The following is a 16,770-nucleotide window of genomic DNA, read 5'->3' on the forward strand; positions in this document are numbered from 1 at the left end:
GCCCTGCGGTGCCGGGCAGTACAATGACCTGATTAAGAGCATTACTGGGGAATGCGAAGTACATACCCCGGATGGATGCTGCGTTGTACTGTAACCCATCTGCGGTACTGATGTTTAACTCTTTACCTACTCAGGGGTCTTTTATCCCCAACTAAACAGTAGGTTAAGAGAAGGCAGACTCTCATAGTCAAAATTTAGTAATTTCACTATTCCTTCTTCTTTATCACAGTCATCAATAAATTTGTAAGTGACTCTATAGGAATACGAAGAATAAAATACCCATAAAGTAAGGTTCCTTGGAAAATCCAGATTAAAATACAGTGGACTTTGCAGGTTGCCTGCACAACAACCATATCCCCCTTCATAACAGCGGTCAGATTTCCGGTCAGGTATCCATCCACTCTTCCCTCCATAACAGCTCCAGGATGAGCCCGGGTGACCTCAGCCAACCCAGGTCACTCTCTCCCCCTTTTCATCAGGACTGGTACAAGGAATCCAGCACTAAGTCAATCACAAGTGGCAGTCCTTGGCCAATGGGACTGGTTCTGAAGTGGTTTGGTAATTAAAAGCTTGGGGTTCTTCTCACACACTCCCGCCCTTCCTCTCCCCGTAACCTGAGCGCACACAGTCTAGCAAGGACACGGCCTAGAGAACTGCTGACAGCCAATCTGCAGCCCTGAGGAAGCCCGCCCGAAGATGAAGAGGCGCTTCAGAAAAGCAGAGAAGAAAAAAAGAAAAGCGCTTCCAGAAGACTTTGTAACGGTTCATAAATCAGGCAGAAACCTAGCCTAACCTAAACCATCTCTACAGAATTTCCAGTTCTAGGAACCAGTAGTAAGCAAGCTAATGAACCCGAGTGACATTCAGGCAAGCACATAGTCACACGGTGCTGACCGTGCTGGCGCTGCGCTAGGTAATGGGGTACAGAGATAGGTATGGCTCAAACCCATCCCCTGAGCACCTGGTTAAAAAGGCAAACATAGGGTAGGGATTTTTAGAAAAGGTGGTAAACAGACAGGTGGGCAGGAATAGGGGCTTAAACCAGTAGGAGGAGGTGAGAGTGTCACGTGAAGGAGGTGATTAGAAACTGAAACTTTATAATATGGAATCAGAATGGCTTGAAGGTCTCCATCTTGATCACATCTGCATTCTGTCCCTCATTTTAGAGACTTATTTTTCCAGAGGCCTAACAGGGATTCTGGAAAGAGAAAAAAACAAAAACAAAAACAAAAAAACACACAAAACAAAAACAAACCCTCGAGTTCTTTCCCTTCTCTGCTCTTGGCCCGCATGGCATCGCAGTCTGACCTGGGAATGGCCTTGCTCCTTATCCTAACGCAAAGGCTTGTGGTGACTAACACTGCAATATTCACCGAATCTGGGGACACGTATGTAACCCCAAACCACTTCTGCATTTCCTGTCTTCTACCAAGAAGGCTGTGGAAAACCTGGTTTAAAACAGAAATCAATCTCATCGACCCTTCCTGTCCCCCAAATGGCTGCTCCATTATTTACTTGTTAAGTCGCAGAAGCAGAACACGGCCGTCATAACTAGCTTTCCAGCAATTCAGTGCAGCGGGTGGGGGCTCCTCTGAACTGAACTAATCCCATCAAAACTCTATTGTATCTTGATTGCTCCAACAAAACCTTGCAGTAATGGTCAGTCTCACTCTAGCAAGGTCTGGACCAAACTCTGTAGACACTGCCCTTGAGAAGGGAAAAAGAACAAAGTGCAAAGAACGATATCACAGCCTCAGTCCTCAACATTTCATGTCTTTCCTGGATCCATCTACTTGCATCTATTCCCCATTATCCTGTGCTGGTCTCTCTCTCTGAAACCCTCGAAACTCCTCCAAAAGGATGTGTCCTCTCTCCTTCTCCCTCAATACGCTTCCCACTCAATTTTGGTATGTACCTTTCTCCCTCTACCTGAGGACTCACTTAATGTCTAGGGGGGGAAAATCCCATGTGCTGCTCACAGAGGCGCTTATAAAGAACATAAACCATGCAGGGCTCCAGCTGCCATGCCTCCCGCCCTCTTGGGTCCGTTTGTTCCCAAGACACCCAGTCACCTTAAAGGGATAAAAATCTGGACCTATCTTCATTTTCCTCTAAGTAGTAAAAAAAACAAAAATTAAAAAATCTCGGTAAGAGAAGAGGGAGAATCACAGAAACAGCATCTGTGCTGAGATCAAAGATCCTGAAGCTGGCATTTGCAAAGCACAACTTCCCCTAGTGGGAATCAATCGGGAGTCCCAAGTTGGTATACAAGCCAACCGAAGTAAAAAAAAGATTACCTCACACTGACACAGTCTAGTACAAACCACTCAGTGTAATCAAAACACAAATGCGCTTTAAATTCAAGGTATGATAACATCTTCCCTTATCAATTTGGTCAGGTGAGATGCAAGCCCTCCTACTACCCGAGTGTGTTACACCGAGGGCCAAATGTAAACTGGAGGTCGTACTATTGAAGACAAATCAGAGCTGCAGACGGGAAAGCTCAAATCAAGCAGCAGCCAAGATCCATTAACAGACCGCACTGAACACGGCTATCCGGCGTCCCCATCAAGACATGCTCCAAAGCACAGCATCAGCGGTCACTCAGTCATACCGTGAGAAGAGCAGGGACTGCGCTTTCAGGAAGCAGTCCTGCAAGATAAGACCACTAGAAAGGACCTCAAAAAGTAGAGACATAGGAAAGAACAATTTTTTTTTCAAAGCTGTCCTTATTTTTTTTAATTACAAGATACACGGTAGCCTGGCATTGACCCTGAAGGGAGAACAGTGAAGAATTTTCCTCTGGAAAAACTAAAAAGTCCCCGTGGAAGAAATATTACTGATACCGGTATTTGAGGAGACTCCCAAGAAATGACTCACCCAGTCCCCCCGCAGCAAAGCCCAGGCACACGGAACTCTCACTCTGTATTGCAGAATACACAAACGAATGGACAGAAATTATCAGACATTTGAGGAAAGTCTCAAAATAAAGAGCAAAACAGAACACTTTGAAGCATGATGTAGTATTAAGTATAAAAAAATTTTAGCGGCACCTGGGTGGCTCAGTCTGTTAAGTGTCCAATTCCTGATCTCAGCTCAGGTCTCAATCCCACAGTCCTAAATTCCAACCCCCGTGACAGGCTCCACGTTGCGCATGGAAAAAAATTTTTTAAGCTATATATTCAGCGTGTTCCCATTCTCTTCTTCTTTTTTGGCGGGGGGGATTTTATTTATTTTTTTGTGAGAGAGAGAACGTGTGCCTGAGCGATGGTGGGGGGAGAGGGGGTTGGGCGGAGGCACAGGGGGACCAGGGGCTCAATCTCAGGACCCTGAGATCATGACCTGAGCCACTCGACCTCCTGAGCCACCCAGGAGCCCCAATCCCATTTTCTTTAAACTAAATATTCATAACTAGATTAATGTACAGAATGAAGAGGCCTACAACAGACACAGACAGTAGTCGCTTAATTGTACAGAAAGGCACCACTACAATTCTGAAAGTAAAAATTAGTCCTTCCAAAAAACAGTGCTGGATATTCTTGCAAAGGGGGGGAAATGAACCTTGACCCCTAACCTTATAAATAAAAAATAATTCACACTACATCATGGGCCCATATATAAACACTACAACGATCAAGCCTTCACAAGTATATAATATATTCATTTCTTTGGCACTATTTACCTTAGGACCCAGCAACTCTGCTCTCAGATGTATAGTGAAGTGAAACGAGCACAGTAAGAACATTCAAAGCCGTTTTATTTATTATAGCCCCAAAGTGGAAACAGTCCAAAATGTTCGTCAACAGAACAGACAGCTTACGGGACATACAAGAGAAAACTGTCCGTCAATAAATTAAAAAAAAAAAAAAAAGAACAATTACTCCATGCAACAGCATGGATGACTCTCGCAGATGATGAGTAAAAGGAGCAGATTCAACAGACTCCACACTGTATGATTCCATTTATACGACGTTTAAGAACAGCCAAAAGGAATCTACAGATACTGACTGCAAGAGGCACAAAAGGAGCCTTCTGGAATGATGGAAATGTCTGCATCTTAGGCTGAGTCATGTTTACATGACTACTACAGACTCACTGAGTTGTACATTAAGATTTCACACTTGAAGTTGTACAGTAACTGCAGACGGAATTTGGCTAGGAGGAAAAAAACACTGATAGTGTTTTTCCCTGGGTGCTGTAATTATGGGCAATTGTTACTTACTTAGACTCTTCTGTATTTGAGAGTTTCAAGAAGGGAACCTATAGAGTAAAAAAAAAAAAAGGTTCTCTTAGTGCTTTCAGATATTTTCACGCTACTCACTTTTTTCTAAACCACTAGCATGCCTCTGCAGACCTCCTACCTACCCACTTGCAGCACCCCGATGTCCCTTCCCACTACTCATCGAACCTTTGTTGGTAACGTATTTATATCTGCTCTTCCCTTTTTACAGTAATTTCTGTAATTATGATTCTTTTTTCACAAGATACTTCAGCTACTTAAGTTCTTTAAATGTTTTCTTTCTGCTTCAAACTAAGATGTCACTTGACTGAGTACCGGACATGTGGTTACAAAAAAAAAAAAAAAATTCTGATGATTGCATGGAGGCTTCCCCCACCCTGAAACTGTTCTTATCGCCAAAGCCACAAGTCATGCTTATCCTTCTATCCTTACATATACTCCTTCAGAATTTATAAAATTATCTTTAAAGTTTAAAAGAATGAGAGCAGATCTTACTCTAACGACCTTCTTCTGTGTCTTTTTTTTTTTTAAACTCCCTCATTAGCTGGCCTTTTAACAGGATCCTTGCAGAAAGATTTAGATTCTAAGTCCCTCAATTTTTCTTGATTCTCATACCCATAATTTTGGGTATGGTTTGTTGAGCTAAAAAAAGCTCTAGAATTACTGGGTTTGTGCTGTTCTGTCCTCTCAGGTTTACGGTTTTCATTAAATTTTAGCACTGACATGTTGGTTTATCCCGTTCACACAGTCATTTGTTCATTCCATAAATACTTCTAGAAGCACCCACTATGACCCAGCACCAGGGGTTCTAGGCACTATGGAGCTAAAGGTAAGCAGGAGACAGCTTCTCCTGGGACTAGTGAGAGAGGCAGATGTTAACACCAGCAATTATGAAATCAGGCTGAGAGAGGAAGCACTTAGTACAGCGGAGCTCAAACTAGAGACAAAAGATCAGGAAAGTCAGAGCTTCTGGGAGGAAGTGATTATTACACTGAGAGTTAAGCATAAACAGAAATCCAACCACTCAACCTTCACCCTCTGGTCAGAGACAAAAACCTGTGAGAAAAACCTGAGTGCACTGGAGGAGTTGAATGGGTTCATTATGGCCTAAGGAGACAGGATGAGACCAGGCCAACGGTCAGCTCACAAAAGACCTTACTAAGAACAGACTTTCAGGATCACTGCAGCTTCTTCTTTTTTTTTTTTTTTTTTTTTGGTTTTTTTTGGTTTAAAGATTTTTATTTATTTGTCAGAGACACAGAGAGAGAGAGAGAGAGAGAGATCGTGAGCAGGGGAGAGAGGCAGGGAGAGAAGAAGTCTCCCTGCCTAGCAAGGAGCCCAACGCAGGACTTGATCCCAGGACCCTGGGATCATGACCTGAGCCAGTGGCTTAACCGACTGAGCCACCCAGGAGCCCCTGCAGCTTCCCTTTCTTTCTTTCCTTTTCTTTCTTCCTTTAAGAATTTATTTATTTGACAGAGAGAGACAGCCAGCGAGAGAGGGAACACAAGCAAGGGGAGTAGGAGAGGAAAAAGCAGGCTTCCCACTGAGCAGGGAGCCCCATGCGGGGCTTGATCCCAGCACCCTGGGATCACGCCCTGAGCCGAAGGCAGACGCTTAACAACTGAGCCACCCAGGCGCCCCTACAGCTTCCCTTTCTATACTTATTACCTCTTGTAAAAGGATTCACGTAACTTATGTTTGCTTCTCTGATGCTACTGGCAAACCTCATCATTTGTTTATTCAACCGTAAACGATATTCAACAATATGAAGGACAAGGCAGCCTGGGATATGAGAGAACAAACCCTAGCTGGCTTGCTCTGGCCCTTCAGTACTGCCAGTCATAAAAATAAAACAGTCGTTTCCACTTGTCTGTTACTGCATCAGATGGAAAATGCGGGAAGTTCTCCAAATTTCTAGGGTGTAGCGAGGATAGTTTGGTTATTCAGTCTATACAAAATTCACTTTGGACAGCCACCGTAATGAGTTCCGCAATTTTACTGGAAAACGTACAAGAAGCCTGCCTGAATGACACCATTCGGAGGGGAAGTTGGGCCACACACATGTGCAACGAGCCGAGAGGAGAAGCAGCGGCCCCAGCCACAAGAATGAGCATTCTAGAACCATGGGCTTGCTCCTAGGAAGAACTCCCTACTACTGACATGGACGTGACACAGAAGCCCTGGGGAGGAGCAACCACGGGGATTCACCTTTTCAACTCGGTAGGAGCTGACGTGCCCAACAACAGAGCAACAGCAGGAGACCTCTGAGAGTTCACTGTTACCACAACATGGGCAAGATCTTTGATTTTGTAACTTGCTCACCATTTGCTGTGTTACCATTTCCTAAGTTGCTTTTCTTTGGGGGGGCAGGTTGGAAGGATATAACCTGCAATGTTACTTCAGCATTGTCGAAATACCGATTCTGGTTGTCAACCTCCCAAATATTATCAGCCATCCCCTACCTCATTCAGGATCTTCTGCTTGCCAGAGTTCTACGAGGCACTGAACTGTCCTCACAAAATCCATGAGCGAATAATAGAGCATGTCTTTTGTATCAACATGCCGGCTGGTGGCCTCTTTGTGGAGGACACAATGACAGAGCTCAGAAATGGCACCTTTCACTGAACAAGGGCATCAAAACGCACATGAAAGGGAAAAAAATATAATAATGGATCATCCATCTCCGGAGGCCCTGTCCTAGAGTAATGAAGACCTTCATTTTTGACATACAAACTACAAAGGAGCCTAAAATCCTACAGTCTTTATTCATATGCTTTGCTAATGCTATTCCCGTAACTGCTTTAAGCCACCATCCCCAACGTTAAGCTAACACAAAGACAGAAGCACACTCAACTTGTCCTGACACAGTAGACAAGGAGTAGTAAAGTCTGAAAAGTCATCCCCACATTAATTATCCACAGTAGTTTAACATTAGTTGAAGATATGACTACAGTTGGGGCACCTGGTGGCTCAGTCAGTTAAGCGTCCAACTCTTGGCTTCATCTCAGGTCACGATCTCAGGATCGTGAGACTGAGACCCAAGCAGGGCTCCACACTCAGCAAGCAGTCGGCTTCAGATTCTCTCTCCCGCTCCCTCTGCTCCTCCCCTCCCCTTCTCTGTCTCAGATAAATAAAATCTTAAAAAAAAAAAAAAGAAAGAAAAGAAAAGATGACTACAGCCAATCAATCTTGCCTCCCTCCAACATTAAACTCAGTGTGCAGGTTGTAGCATTCTTCCAGCCTTGGAGACTTCGAGGGGATCCAGAGAAGCTGCCTTCAAGAGAGGGTAACATAACCGCTAAAATTGTTGTATAAAGCTGTCCGTAGAGAACCTCTGGCGGGATCCAAACCTGTTGCTCTATAAAATCTGTATCTACAACATTTATTAAATGGTCCTTAAAAAAATAATTGCTACATCAAAAGATCTACCAACAATTAAAATAGCCCCCCTAAGCTGCCCAGCCATAGGTATCCCATTCCTCCCTAATGTTTGGAGGAAACTTTATTTTTTTATTATTATTTTTTTTGAAAGAGAGAGTGTGCAAGCACGAGCAGGGGGATGAGCAGGAGAAGCAGGCTCCCCGCGGAGCAGGGAGCCCGACGCAGGGCTGGGATCATGACCTGAGCCGAAGGCAGACGCTTAATCGACTGAGCCACCCAGGTGCCCCCGAAACATCCTTTCTTTTTACTTAGGGACCATCCTGTTTTCTTACGTACTCGTCAATAAAAGCATGTTTTTAAGTGAAACCTTAAATAAATAAAAACACCCTCTTCTTCGAACCAGCAATTTCACCTTTAGGACTTTATGTTACAGATAAACACTAGTTCTGGTGTGCAAAAAAAAAAAAAAAAAAAAAAAAAAGATGTGTCTATATATATTACACATATATATATATATGCACACACACAATTTTAAACCTTCTCCACAGATACTATAGCATTTGTTCATTATAGCCATATAACACATCACACACAGGCGCACATACACACAATGTCTAAAATCCTAAAGGGCCACCAATATGGGAATGGTTAAATAAATAAATCATGAAACTTACAAATCGTGGCGTTACTATTTGGCCCTTAAGAATGAGGCAGAATTACGTGCGCTGATATGAAAAGATGTCAACATCCTGAAAAAAGCAAACTGCAGCACAAAACATTCTATTACCCCATTTGGGTTTAAAAATAAAGTTCTATTTCTAAACCTGAATACATTACAGTTATATTAATGATTATAATTATTCATTTAACTGTACTTTCTTTTTATATATACATTTCCACACATATTTAATAATGAAAGTTAAAACCCCTACTGATCATCTTTGGGTAGTCTGCCGCATGGCTTTTAGGAGAAAATAATCCATTTCATAACCCACTAAGTAGAAAGCCAGGCTTCCAACAACCAGTTAACTACCACTGAGAAAACATTCTGTTCTAGTCACCACCTGGAAAACCCCAGCTCCAGACCAGGATCAACAGTTGCAAACTGTCTCATGGGTTCCAGGACCACTTCACCAAGGGCCCCATTTCCAGCCTTTATTAGTCTTGTATGGTCCTCTGCAGAAACCACAGGCCTGCCTGGATGTAGGACTCATTTCTGCCTTCAGCTTCTGGAAGGACTCCCCAATGGTGGACCTCAGCTTGTCTGACAGCTCCCTACAATGCCAGCAAATCCTGACCACAACTCCCCTCCCCACACCACTGGGACCCCTAGTTGGGGGAAAGACACCTCCAGCCTCACCCAACCACTCGGCTCAGGGACGCTGGTCAGTAAACCAGCCATGATGTTATCTGCGAGCCAGTGGGGAAGTGAAGGTTGGCTCCTCCTCAGAAAAAAAGGTTGGGGACCTCTGAATTACATCTAGTCACCGGGACATATGGGACAGCATTGTAACTCTGGGACTTCAAACAGCCAGCCCTCAAAGTGACAATGGAGAGAAAATGAGGCCCAGCAAGAGGGAGCAGGGAAAGAGAAAGCAGCAGTGAACAGAAGGGACAGAAAAAGGGAAGAAGGCTATTAACACAGAAAGTGAGTTGGGGACATGAAAGGATAGGTTAGAGCACAGAGAGGAGGAGAAGGACCCAACTCTGCCCCCTGCCAAGTTGAGAGGACACACTAGAAAGGGACAGGTCCACCCCTCCCAACAAGCCTGACAAGGCCACTTCCCAGGCCAGGTCCCCCACCGGCACAGCCCCTGAAAGACCCGCTCCCCTGCCCCCTCCCAGAGCATTAGATTAGGCTTTGTGGGAAATGTGAAATCCTGATGGCTTAGGAAGAGGCCCCTACAGCTTAATGTGCCGGCAATTTAACTAAGCACTCCTGGTTCCTGCCGGCTACCAGGCCAGCCAGGGCTTTGCTCCGCCATTAGCGCGCTCTCCTGCCCCTGGGAGAAAGGCAGCAGCCCAGTCAGCACTGCGGGGGCGCCTCTTAATGGGCGAGAGGGAACCTCACTTCACACCTGCAAAAGCCACTCCTGCCTACCCTGTGCCTGTGTGGGCCACACCCTGAGACACCAAAACAGCCCCAGGCAGCGAGGTCTCCCCTCCTTTCTTCATCTTCATTGGACTTTGAGAGCAAAGGGCAGTAAGGCCAACCGAAGTTCGAAAAAACAAACGCTAGGTAACTCCAGATTTCGGTCAGTACCTCCACAAAGAGCTACTATAAATGAGGAAGACGGGCTCAAAGTAGTAGAGGGCACTGATGAGTTTAAAAAAAACAAAAACAAAGCTGCCTCCGCCCGGAAATAAACCCACGCTTAGATGGTCAATTAATCTACGACAAAGGAGGCGAGAATATACAATGGGGACAAGACAGTCTCTTCAACAAATGGCGCTGGGAAAACTGGACAGCTACATGCAGAATGAAACTGGACCACTCTCTTAGCATACACAAAAATACTCAAAATGTGAGACCTAAAACCATAAAACTCCTGAAACAAAACAAATGTAGCAATTTCTTTGACACTCTAGATACGACTCCTCAGGCAAGCCAAACAAAAGCAAAATTAAAGTATTGGGATTACACCAAAATAAGGAGCTTTGGCAGGTAGAAGAAACCATCAATAAAAACTACTGAAAAGGAAAAGGTATTTGCAAATGATTGATCCGTTAAAAAGTTAATATTCAAAATACATAAAGATCTAAAAAAAAAATTCACACACACACACACACGTATGATCTTATACAACTCAACACCAGAAAAACAAATCTAATTAAAAAAATGAGCAGAGGGCCCAAAGAGACATTTTTCCACAGAAGACATACAGACAACAGACACTTCAAGAGATGCTCAATGTCACTATCAGGAAAATGCAAATCAAAACCACAATGACATAGCACCTTACACCTATCAGAATGGCTAGAGTCAAGGACAACAAGTAACAAAAAGACAAGAAATAAAAAGTGTTGGTAAGGATGTGGAAAGGAGCCCTCGTGCGTGTTGTTAGCGGGAATGCAAACTGGTGCACCACTCTGAAAGACAGCATGGAGTTTCCTCAGAAAGTCAAAAATAGAATTACCATATGATCCAGTAATTTCACCATTGGGTATTTACCCAACGCAAACAAAAAAAACTAATTAAAAAAGATATATGCATCCTATGTTTATTGCAGCATTATTTACAACAGGCAAGATATGGATAGAGCCCCTGGTTGGCTCAGTCAGTGGAACGTGTGACTCTTGATCTTGGGGTTTTGAGTTGACACATGCTTCCCACATGACCCTGCCCAAGGTCCCGATACTAAAAGCTGACTTGTAAAGCACTGTGTACAGCATTAAAAATTTAATGTGTCAGGGGTGCCTGGGTGGTTCAGTTGGTTAAGCGTCTGACTCTTGATTTCATCTCAGGTCTTGATCTCAGGGTTTTGAGTTCAAGCCCTGCATTGGGCTCCATGCTGGGTATGGAGCCTACTTAAAAAAAAAAAAAAAAATTAATGTGGCATAAGTCTAGCACCTCTTCCCCGGTCGTCGTCTTCCCAAATAACTTTGCAGTTAATTGTTTCCCATCCCTATCTTTCTTTGAGCAATGAGACCATGTGGTCTGACAGTTTTCAGTAATGATGTATCTTCTGGACCAACTCTCTGGGGACGACTAATGATTCTTCAGCATAAATCAGAGAACTAATGATAGGCCTTATGAATACAGCAGTACTCCCCAGTGAGTGAATTCAGGTAGCTCAAACTCTCCTCCCACCATGACTACCAACACTGCCTTAAACCATTTAATTAAGCCTTCGCAAAAATATCAATCATCGCTTGTTTTTGGCAAAGTCATACCACAGGCTTACTGTCCACAGAGACTGGATTCAGACCATTTGTCTCCCCTGCTTTAGAGATGAGGGCCCATCCAGTTTCCTAACTCGGGTTCTGAGGCCTATATAAATACTAATATTCCACCTATGTTTCCTAAAAACTACACAAGAAATCATTCCAAGTTCATTTCCTTTCGAAGAGTCCTTTGTAAATAGTGCACAAAGTGGTGTGAACCTTTTTCGCTGGAGGGTCAACTCATGCCCAATCCCTTCGCTTCTATACTGCTGTTTAATTGCTGACTCCCACTTTATAGCCAAGCCAATTAGTAGCCTTGGCCAAGCGCTGGGAGCTTGGAGGCCTGTAACTCAGAGCTGCCTGAGAAAAAAAAGCCTCTTCCATCAGAACTCCCCCCCTGTGAAAATCATGCCTAGCCAACCAATGACAGAAGTCTAGGAGGTGGATGTTGTTTGTAGTTCTGTAGAGCTCCTGGGCACGTCAGTAAGCTTGTGAGCATCTGAGCAGCAGTACCGGAGGACTGACTTAGGATACAGGAATTTTAAAAGATGACTATTTCATTCCTCGTTTCATTTAGGAAGCATTACTATGCACTTTTTACCTCTGATGAGCATAATAACTAACTCCTTTCGAGCTGAAAGGATATTGGGTAGAAAGCTCCAGAAAGCTTCACACCCAGCTGTTACTGGCTTACTCTAGGCACTCTAAGAGAACGAGAAAAGAGTGGGGAACCAGCTGAACTGACTTCCTTATGAAACACAAACATGCTCTTACCCTCAGGCCTCCAGATCTTGATTATAGGCTTATCAATAACCAAGCCCAAATAGCCCACAAAAAAATCAACAGAACACCTCAGAGTCTGAATGAAGCTTTCACAAAAATTTAGAATGTCCATCTCTTTTTTACTTCACTACATCTCAAAATACACCATTTATCCAAGAATTAAAAAGATTCAGCTTTGGAGGAGCTCAAATTTCATATAAGCCTCTCATTAATTCTCCTCGGTACCCCTGGGAACCTCTGGGAACGGAGTCCTGACCATTATCCCCTTTCAAGGTCGAGGAATGTTTCTCTCCTGAGAAAGGACAGCCCTGCCCAGTGCCCTGGGTGACCAAGGCCAAGGCTGAGAATTCTCCCTGGCTCAGTCTGTGGCCTGTACCCCAGCCTTGCCTCTCACCTTGGCTCAGAGCCCCTTAAGGGAGAGCATTCCTGTTCCTCATCACAAGAGGAGCCAGCCCCGGTGTGTATCATACTTATGTTTAGGGAAACACACGAAAATATTTTTCCTGACAAGTCATATTCTCTACCAACGGGAAAACTTGTGTGGGTGGCACGGGTGAATGAAAGTGGAAAATTTCCCAAAACTCTTGGCCTACTTAATGGCCCTGACAGCACATAGTTACGGTGTTGGGGGGTGGGGGGACGCTGCTTCTTTCCAAAGGAAGCGTAATTAGTTGGCTGGTTCAAATATTTCCAAGGAGATTTAGAAAATGGTTAACAATTCTTCTTAGATGTGGCCAAGAAATCTAACCTCCGGAGATTCTAAATATTACAGAACTCCTGCAAAGACCCTTAAAAATCAGTATCACAACAAGCCCTGCCACTTGTTACCAGGAAAAACTCTTCAGTGAGCAGTAAGGTGTGGTAAACACCCATTGCTCAGGTGACGAGAATGGCCTCACTGATCCGAAGGGAGGTTCATTTTCCTCAAGTGCCAAACCCCCCCATGTGCCCTCCCTTGAGTGCTGTGCTGGTTTGCGCAGCACAAACCAGCTGCAGCCTCCTTCCCGAGTTCTCTGCAGTTCCCTGAACTACCTTTTACTGTACAGGATCCCTAGAGGTCCAATTCTATTTTCTGCAGCAAACATAAAACAAACTGCTGGGAAGGTTCAGCCATTTCACATCCTCCCAGAAAACATCAATTGCTAAGGTTCAGTATAAAATGGACAGCAGTGGGGCGACTGGGTGGCTCAGTCCTTGAGCGTCTGCTTTCAGCTCAGGTCATGATCCCAGGATCCTGGGACTGAGCCCCTCGTTGGGGGTCCCTGCTCCTTCCTCTCCCACTCCCCCTGCTTGTGTTCCCTCTCTCTCGCTGTCAAAATCTTTAAAAAGAATAAAATGGACAGCAGTGCCTTTTTTTTTTTAAGGTCACAGAATAAGCAAATTTCAGAGCTGGGAAAAAACCATAAATCAGCAAATCATTACTCTTCAATCAAAATTTCTTGTTTCTCGGGAGGCCCGGGTCGCTCAGTCGGTTAAGCGCCTGACTCCCGATTTCCTCAGGTCATGATTTCAGGGTCAGGGTCGCAGGAACAAGCCCCGCGCGGAGCTCCGCCTGGAGCCTGCTTGAGATTCTGTCTCTCCCTCTCTCTCTGCCCTTCCCCCCCCCCCCGCCCTCGCATGCCGGCATTCTCTCTAAAGAACAAAAAAGGGGGGCGCCTGGGTGGCTCAGTCGGTTAAGCGTCTACCTTCCGCTCAGGTCATGCCAGGGTCCAGGGACTGATTCCTGCATCCGGCTCCCTGCTCAGTGGGGAGCCTGCTTCTCCCTCTCCCTCTCCCTCCCGTTCCCCGCTTCGGCGTGGTCCGCATGCGCGCGCGCTCTCCCTATCCCTTTCTCTGGCAAATAAATTTTTTTAAAAAACTTGTTTCTCAGGAAAGTAAGACAATGACCAATTAACACTTAAACAGCCTTAAGCTGAGAAGCCCAAAAGCGGAAGGGAGAATGTGTGAAAGGGGACCTCTTAGTTCTGCAATTAACAAAAGCCTGAGACTCCTTTCAGTTTCCCCAATGTTCCATATTCATGTTTTGGGCATTTTTTTATCCTTTATTAACTTCCCCCCATTAACTGTCCTACTAATCACTTGGCATTTGGATTTCACTCTGGGGATACGGAGTGTTTTTAAGACACTCTGAAACCTCTGAAGGCCGAGTGCTGTGAAGAATACAACCCTAGTGTTTAATGAGGGGGGGCAAGCTCACAGGTAGACATTAAATTCGGTCAAAAGAGACAACAAGAGGAGCACAAGGCTGGCTCCGTCAGTAGAGGTGCGACTCGATCTGGGAGTTGTAAGTTCGAGCCCCTCTTTGGTATAGAGATTATTTGGGAAAAAAAAAAGTCTTAAAAAAAAGGCAATAAGAAAAAGAGCTGCAGCTGGGTGCTTCCTTCTGACAGGATTTTTTAATCTAATAATGGCTGGAGTACAGGCACCTGGCTGCCGGCGTCCTCATTATATTTCATAAGCAGGGGTCGCAGAATCCCATCAGACTACAATTCTAAGCGTTGTCACCTCTTTCCCAGGCTGTCACAACAGCCTCCTCAGTGTTTCCCCAAGCCAGATTCCCCCTACCCCAATCCAGCCCACGATTCAACGGCTCCCCACAGCACACAAACGCTCGGCCGGGCACTCAAGAGTTTTTCCTAACCAGCCCTAACCTAATTCTCCGAACTTTTTTCTCCGCAAAACAGCCCTAGCACTTGGTCCAGTCAGTCACCCAACAGTCTTCTTTCCTTTACCTCCAGCGCAAGGCTCGCGGTCTCCCTCCGCGGAGGTCCTCTCTCCCTCCCTCTACTCTTCCAACCCCCAACCGCTGCGGGCAGATTAGTCCCCACCCCTCAGGACTCCACTCAGATTTCACCTACACCAACAGGTCCACTGAGATCCCAATCACCCCCCCCCCCGCCTCAAGAATGAGGACTCCTTCACCCCCCCAACACCTTCTCTGAACACCCGGGCCTCTGCTCCCAGCCGCCGGGCTCCCGAGCGGCCTCCCGGCCCCCGGCAGCGCCTCAGAAATCGCAACCCAAGGCGGAGAGCTGCAGAAGCCTCCCGCACAAGTCCCCCGGGACGGGGTGTGGCGAGCCCGGGTCGGAGCACGCCGAATCCCGGCATGGCGAGGCCCGCTGAAACGCGAAGCCCCTTTAGACCACGGCCCAGAGGCCGGGCGGCGCAGGATCTCCACCCTCCCAGCCTCTAACAGCGGAGCGGCGACCCAGAACCGGACGAACAGCCGCGGGGCTCCCGAGTGGGCTTTGGGCCGGCTCCCGGCCCCTCCCCGGGGGCTGCGCACACCCCAGCCTAACTCGGTCCATCCCGTCCCGGTGCCTGCCGCTCCAGGGGTGCTCTTTGGGGAGCTCGCGGGCGCGCCAAACCTCCGAAGGGCCCTGCCCGCACCTTACCCGCTCCCCGCTTCCAGCTTGGCTGGGCCTGCGTCCGCCCCGACTCACCTCTCCTCTTCGAACCCGCAGGGCACTGGTTTAGTAGAGACCTGCTCCGACCAGATGAGACCGCACCAGATGCACCGCACCTGCCACTGAGCGAGAGAGGAGCCGCGGCGCGCGTGACGTCACGACTGCCCCGAGCGCCGCGAGCTCCGAGTCACCTGATCACCCTGGCAACGCGCGCGGGGCGGGGCGAGGCGGGGGGCGGCGTCACAGCACGATCCCCACCCCCCCAGCCGCCAGGCCTCTGGGCGCCTGCGGGAGCGCTCCGGGTGGGTCGGCTCGGTGGGAACTGGAGGCGGGGTCCTGGCTTCCCTGCTGCCGCCTCTGAGCTGGGGTGGACCTGAGACTCCCGACAGGCGTTCGTTTCAGGTTGGATCAGTTTGCCAAGACTCCAGATGATTGCCCCTCGCCGCTAATGCAGGTACCTGGAAGGGAGGCCCTGTGTCCCCGATGTATCCCGCTCAGTCAGGGTTCATTGTAGGCCTCTCCTGCTGGTGTCTTCTTGGTCTAGACCCACATAGTTCAGGGGTTTAGTTCCCGAGCTGTACCTGAGAGGAGTGGGGCTGTGGCTAACTGGATTGCTCTCTGGCAACTTTCCGTCATAAACGTCACAGCAAGTAGTGCAGCCTTTGCTAGAGAATGTAATAAGATCTCATTCATTCAGGCCCAGGCCCAGACTTCCTGTCCTAAAGGACTTCTGTTCCAACAGAGAGAGAAATGACCAAAACACTCCCGGAGCAAAGTCCAGGAAAAACCTGCGAGTCCTGCTTGCAAAGACTTTTTTGTTACTCATTTTAGAAATGGATTTTTCTCTAATGTCCTCCCCTCGTCTTCTATAGCCATATTGCCTACACCTCTGTGACCGGTGTAGATCCTCAGCTTCAAAGTGAGAATTGAACATCCCGTGGAGGTCCCAGTTTGACAACCACTTTTTATCTCACCCTTGGCTTCTTGCTGATTGAATTTCATTTAAGTTTTACTCTCTTATTCCCTGCACGGCTATGGAGGTTTCATACATATTGTCCTTCCCTCTCAAAC

General features: G+C 46.5%; 1 non-coding gene across 1 annotated transcript in view; it reads right to left on the reverse strand.

Moving 5' to 3' along the window:
• Positions 1-15,883, reverse strand: part of LOC123790278 (uncharacterized) — a 57,478-nt gene extending 41,595 nt beyond the window's left edge. Inside the window, exons 1-2 of the transcript XR_006779045.2 lie at positions 15,736-15,883; positions 4,223-4,260 (exon numbers count right to left, since the gene is read on the reverse strand). This is a non-coding gene — a transcript (uncharacterized LOC123790278). The remainder of the gene's footprint in view (positions 1-4,222; positions 4,261-15,735) is intronic.
• Between the last annotated feature and the right edge of the window lie 887 nt (positions 15,884-16,770).

The sequence above is a fragment of the Ursus americanus genome, chromosome 5 (assembly GCF_024610735.1).
Source record: "Ursus americanus isolate L20-20 chromosome 5, mUrsAme1.1.p, whole genome shotgun sequence".
NCBI lineage: Eukaryota > Metazoa > Chordata > Mammalia > Carnivora > Ursidae > Ursus > Ursus americanus.